This window comes from Oncorhynchus mykiss, chromosome 17, assembly GCF_013265735.2.
Source record: "Oncorhynchus mykiss isolate Arlee chromosome 17, USDA_OmykA_1.1, whole genome shotgun sequence".
NCBI classification, from domain to species: domain Eukaryota; kingdom Metazoa; phylum Chordata; class Actinopteri; order Salmoniformes; family Salmonidae; genus Oncorhynchus; species Oncorhynchus mykiss.
Genome location: NC_048581.1, coordinates 15,732,279 through 15,739,224, shown reverse-complemented (window position 1 = coordinate 15,739,224; position 6,946 = coordinate 15,732,279).

The window sequence follows — 6,946 nt, the reverse complement described above, 5'->3', positions numbered from 1 at the left end:
CTGCTGCTACTCTGTTTATCATATATCCTGATGCCTCGTCACCTTACCACTATACATATCTACCTCTATAGATCCAGTATCCCTGTACATTATAATATGGAACTGACCCTGTATATAGTATGTTTACCCCTATACATATCTACCTCTATGGATCCAGTATCTCTGTACAGTTGGCTTTTCATAGCCGATCATTAAGAGTATCTCTACCGCTCCTGCTGTCTCTAGAGTGTTGAAAACAGCAGGTCTGGGACAGGTAGCACGTCCGGTGAACAGGTCAGGGTTCCATAGCCGCAGGCAGAACAATTGAAACTGGAGCAGCAGCACGGCCAGGTGGACTGGGGACAGCAAGGAGTCATCATGCCAGGTAGTCCTGAGGCATGATCCTCCGAGAGAGAGAAATAGAGAATTAGAGAGAGCATACTTAAATTCACACAGGACACCGGATAAGACAGGACAAGTACTCCAGATATAACAAACTGACCCTAGCCCTCCGACACAAACTACTGCAGCATAAATACTGGAGGCTGAGACAGGAGGGGTCAGGAGACACTGTGGCCCCATCCAATGATACCCCCGGATAGGACCAAACAGGAAGGATATAACCCCACCCACTTTGCCAAAGCACAGCCCCCACACCACTAGAGGGATATCTTCAACCACCAACTTACCATCCTGAGAAAAGGCAGAGTACAGCCCACAAAGATCTCCGCCACGGCACAACCCAAGGGGGGGCACCAACCCAGACAGGAAGATCAAATCAGTGACTCAACCCACTCTAGTGACGCCCCCCTCCTAGGGACGGCATGGAAGAGCACCAGTAAGCGACTCTAAGAGCCCCTGTAATAGGGTTAGAGGCAGAGAATCCCAGTGGAGAGAGGGGAACCGGCCAAGTAGAGACAGCAAGGGCAGTTCGTTGCTCTAGAGCCTTTCCGTTCACCTTCACACTCCTGGGCCAGACTACACTCAATCATATGACCCACTGAAGTGATGAGTCTTCAGTAAAGACTTAAAGGTTGAGACCGAGTCTGCGTCTCTCACATGGGTAGGCAGACCGTTCCATAAAAATGGAGCTCTATAGGAGAAAGCCCTGCCTCGAGCTGTTTGCTTAAAAATTCTAGGCACAATTAGGAGGCCTGCGTCTTGTGACCGTAGCGTACGTGTAGGTATGTACGGCAGGACCAAATCAGAGAGATAGGTAGGAGCAAGCCCATGTAATGCTTTGTAGGTTAGCAGTAAAACCTTGAAATCAGCCCTTGCCTTAACAGGAAGCCAGTGTAGGGAGGCTAGCACTGGAGTAATATGATAAAACATTTTGGTTCTAGGCAGGATTCTAGCAGCCGTATTTAGCACTAACTGAAGTTTATTTAGTTCTTTATCTGGGTAGTCGGAAAGTAAAGCATTGCAGTAGTCTAACCTAGAAGTAACAAAAGCATGGATACATTTTTCTGCATCATTTTTGGACAGAAAGTTTCTGATTTTTGCAATGTTACGTAGATGGAAAAAAGCTGTCCTTGAAACAGTCCTGATATGTTCGTCAAAAGAGAGATTAGGGTCCAGAGTAACGCAGAGGTCCTTCACAGTTTTATTTGAGACGACTGTACAACCATCAAGATTAATTGTCCGATTCAACAGAAGATCTCTTTGTTTCTTGGGACCTAAAACAAGCATCTCTGTTTTGTCCGAGTTTAAAAGTAGAAAGTTTGCAGCCATCCACTTCCTTATGTCTGAAAGGCTTCTAGTGAGGGCAATTTTGGGGCTTCACCATGTTTCATTGAAATGTACAGCTGTGTGTCATCCGCATAGCAGTGAAAGTTAACATTATGTTTTCGAATGACATCCCCAAGAGGTAAAATGTATATAGTGAAAACAATAGTGGTCCTAAAACGGAACCTTGAGGAACACCGAAATTTACAGTTGATTTGTCAGAGGACAAACCATTCACAGAGACAAACTGATATCTTTCCGACAGATAAGATCTAAACCAGGCCAGAAGTTGTCCGTGTTGACCAATTTGGGTTTCCAATCTCTCCAAAAGAATGTGGTGATCGATGGTATCAAAAGCAGCACTAAGGTCTGGGAGCACGAGGACAGATGCAGAGCCTCGGTCTGACGCCATTAAAAAGTTTTTACCACTTTCACAAGTGCAGTCTCAGTGCTATGATGGGGTCTAAAACCAGACTGAAGCATTTCATATACATTGTTTGTCTTCAGGAAGGCAGTGAGTTGCTGCGCAACAGCTTTTTCTAACATTTTTGAGAGGAATGGAAGATTCGATATAGGCCAATAGTTTTTTATATTTTCTGGGTCAAGGTTTGGCTTTTTCAAGAGAGGCTTTATTACTGCCACTTTTAGTGAGTTTGGTTCACATCCGGTGGATAGAGAGACGTTTATTATGTTCAACATAGGAGGGCCAAGCACAGGAAGCAGCTCTTTCAGTAGTGTAGTTAGAATAGGGTCCAGTATGCAGCTTGAAGGTTTAAAGGCAATGATTATTTTCATCATTGTGTCAAGAGATATAGTACTAAAACACTTGAGTGTCTCTCTTGATCCTAGATCCTGACAGAGTTGTGCAGACTCAGGACAACTGAGCTTTGGAGGAATACGCAGATTTAAAGAGGAGTCTGTAATTTGCTTTCTAATGATCATGATCTTTTTCTCAAAGAAGTTCATTAATTTATTACTGCTGAAGTTAAAGCCATCCTCTCTTGGGGAATGCTGCTTTTTAGTTAGCTTTGCAACAGTACCAAAAATAAATTTCTGATTGTTCTTATTTTCCTCAATTAAATCTTCACTTGAGGCCGCCGCATCCCAAATGACACCCTATTCCCTACACCCAATTCCCATATGGGCCCTGGTCAAAATAGTCCACTATGTAGGAAATAGGGTCCCATTCAGCCATAGGCTACTGTTTTGTTACACTCTACATGTACCTACAGTAGTCTGTCTGTAGGTTCAGCTCCTTCAGGGATGATATGTGTCCCAAGTGGCACCCTCTTCTCTTCATAGTTCACTACTTTTGACCTGAGCCCTATGCAAAAGTAGTGCACTATATAGGGATTGGGGTGCCATTTGGGATTCAGACCTTCTAAAGACTTTTTTTATTTAACCTTTATTTAACTAGGGAAGTCAGTTAAGAATAAATTCTTATTTTACAATGACGGTCTACCCCGGCAAAACCCTCCCCTAACCCGGACGATGCTGGGCCAATTGTGCGCTGCCCTATGGGATTCCCGATCACGGCCGGTTGTGATACAGCCCGGGATCGAACCAGGGTCTATAGTGATGCCTCTAGCACTGAGATGCAGTGCCTTAGACCGCTGCACCACTCGGGAGCCCGAAAGGAAACGTTAAAAAGTCCTCGAGCGTCTCAACAGGTGGCTGTTCTCTTTTTCTATTCATGTGATATACTTCAACACCCTGAACCCGTCAGACGTGCATGTGTGAACTGGGAACTGCATCCATATCCTACATACGCTGCCCTCCACCCCCATGTTGGAAATGCTTAGGGCCTGATTCACCAGAAACAGACAGGAAAAGAGGATCACTCCCAGATGTATTGTCTTTATAGAATTCAAAGCCAATGATCATAGCAGTGTTTGTTTTTTAATGTATTAAACCAGGCAACACAGGCTGATTTTGTATTCGTATAGTCAAGTTTATTGGTGCCATTCTCTGCTCGGTAACAGTGTTTCTCTGTGTGTCTCTGCAGTAGCAGGGTCCTATCAATCTGTGGTTTGCAGTTCCACACTAACACGCTTCAAAGCTTTTGGGAGTCTGTGAAGGGTGTGTGTGTGGTGTGTTTGTGTGAGAGGGTGCTTGCCGTGAAGCTTGGCTGATAAGATAACAAAGAGCTTTCTTTAAAACACACACAAGTGTGAAATAGACTGAAGGGGTAAATCTGTCCCAATGGAAGAAAAAACAATAACCACCAAGAAAATGAATAAACTAACCCCCCCCCCCCCCCCCCCCCCACACACACACACACACACACATTCTAGTGTTGAAGGATTCATTTATTTCAGTCAGGGAACAAAAGACAACACACACGCACACAGACATGCACATGCACACAGACATGCACACGCACACAGACATGCACACACACACACACACACACACATTCTAGTGTTGAAGGATTCATTTATTTCAGTCAGGGAACAAAAGACAACACACACGCACACAGACATGCACACGCACACAGACATGCACACGCACACAGACACGCACACGCACACAGACATGCACACGCACACAGACATGCACAACCGTGTTTCTTCCTTCAACTGACACTTCTGCACTTGTCAGGTAAAGACGTCTGTAGTGAACGGCCGAAAAGCAGAGTAAACAATATTTAAATATTTTGCCATGGCAACAAGCTGTATGATTATGGTGGCAGGCAGGCAGGCAGCACTTGGGATTCAGATGATACAAATTAAGGGAACTCTGAACGGTTGCCAAGGAGACGGAACAGGCGGGGGGTTAAAGTCCAACCTAAACACACCTTAAAGCTATTTTAGTTGACAGGAGGGGGAGAGAGAGAACGAGAAGGAGGAGGGGTGTAGGGCTGTCTGTCAGCAAGGGCGAGAGAGAGAGAACCGGAGGGGAAGGATGAGGATGGCTGTAGGGCTGTCTGTCAGCAAGGGGGAGAGAGAGAGAACCGGAGGGGAAGGATGAGGATGGCTGTAGGGCTGTCTGTCAGGAAGGGGGAGGGAGAGAGAACCGGAGGAAAAGGAGGAGGTATGTAGGGCTGTCTGTCAGGAAGGGGGAGAGAGAGAACCGGAGGGGAAGGAGGATGGCTGTAGGGCTGTCTGTCAGGAAGGGGGAGGGAGAGAGAACCGGAGGGGAAGGATGATGGCTGTAGGGCTGTCTGTCAGGAAGGAGGAGGGAGAGAACCGGAGGAGAAGGAGGAAGGGTGTAGGGCTGTCTGTCAGGAAGGGGGAGGGAGGGAGAGAACCAGAGGAGAAGGAGGATGGCTGTAGGGCTGACTGTCAGATAGCTACTCCTGGGAATTATGGGATCAGAGTCCAAAATACTGCTCATAGTGTGTGGGTGTGTTTTGGTTTAGGGTGTGTGCGTGTGTGTATTTTGGTTTAGGGTGTGTGTGTGTGTGTGAGCGAGAGCGAGAGAGAGAGTCTTTTGGTTTAGGGCATGCAAGTGTGTGTGTGTGTGTGTGTGTGTGCATGTATGTGTGTATTTTGGTTTAGGGACGTGTGTGTGTGTGGGGTGGTTGTGTTTTGCTGACATACCATCCAGAGGTTTCTAACCCAGTCTATTAAGGACCACACAAAGAGACACAACTACACTTAATTAAAATCAATGCTCTTTTCACCTCCTAACATTTGTTCTACTAAAAAAAATGTAATTAGCAAGTCAAAAATCGTTTTCTCTTTAATTAATGATCTTAAATGTTCATTTTAATGCCAAATACTTTTGTCTTCAAATACATATATGTAGAATATGCCTTTTGAATTCCCCATAGAGAACACAACGATCAATTGGCTCCGATGACATCACAGTTTTTCAGTTTCCCTGAAATCGCAACACGTTTATCTCCGGATTTATTTGTTTGTTTCTTTCTCTCTGTCGCTCTCCTCCCTATCTCCCATCTCTCTCTGTCGCTCTCCTCCCTATCTCCCATCTCTCTCTGTCGCTCTCCTCCCTATCTCCCATCTCTCTCTGTCGCTCTCCTCCCTATCTCCCATCTCTCTCTGTCGCTCTCCTCCCTATCACCCATCTCTCTCTGTCGCTCTCCTCCCTATCTCCCATCTCTCTCTGTCGCCCTCCTCCCTATCTCCCATCTCTCTCTGTCGCTCTCCTCCCTATCTCCCATCTCTCTCTGTCGCTCTCCTCCCTATCTCCCATCTCTCTCTGTCGCTCTCCTCCCTATCTCCCATCTCTCTCTGTCGCTCTCCTCCCTATCTCCCATCTCTCTCTGTCGCTCTCCTCCCTATTTCCCATCTCTCTCTGTCGCTCTCCTCCCTATCTCCCATCTCTCTCTGTCGCTCTCTGTCGCTCTCCTCCCTATCTCCCATCTCTCTCTCTCTGTCGCTCTCCTCCATATCTCCCATCTCTCTCTGTCGCTCTCCTCCCTATCTCCCATCTCTCTCTCTGTCGCTCTCCTCCATATCTCCCATCTCTCTCTCTGTCGCTCTCCTCCCTATCTCCCATCTCTCTCTCTGTCGCTCTCCTCCCTTTCTCCCATCTCTCTCACACACACACACACACACACACACTCCCAAGACCCCAAACAGAGAACAACAGCACAGGAAACCTATTCTGAGAAGGCCTTTGTGATTAGCTTTAATAGACTATCTCCCTGTACACTATAACACTGGTGGTGCCCACTGTGTACAGTTGAACTCCAACAGGGTCAAATTCATTAGTGCACACTGTAGCACAACAGTGCAAAAACACTTTGCAACAGGAAACAAAAACAAGCTTTTCTTTTCAGGTTAGTCCGTTTCTGCCCCTTGCTGCCGTTTGGTGCCAAGTGAACACGACCCCAGGCCTCTGGTTGACTGGCTCTTTCCTTCATTAGCAGGGAAAAGATAAACAAACAAGCCAACCTGAAAAACCCCTCAAACTGTAATAGTCATTATGGATGGATTCAAAGCACAGTGTTCCATGGGTTCAATGCAGGCACACAGATGTTCTGTCCCTTTGATTGGTGTGTTTTCGGTGTGTGTGTTTTCTTAGACATGGTGGCTATAGTAAGTAAGTAGCCTTGCGGGTGCCAAGGCTTCATAGGAGCCGTGAGGCGGCTAGTTGTAGGAGTACACCCCCCGGACAGGAGTCTCTCAGGGCCTGGTATGATGGACCAATAGACTTTCTGTACTTATGAGGACAATAGTTCAACAGTTTGTCTGCGTGGTGTCTGTTATGACGACGCGCGACAAAACGGTGTGTGTAAGTGTCCATGCAATGAAAGCATTGTGTTGACTTTTTA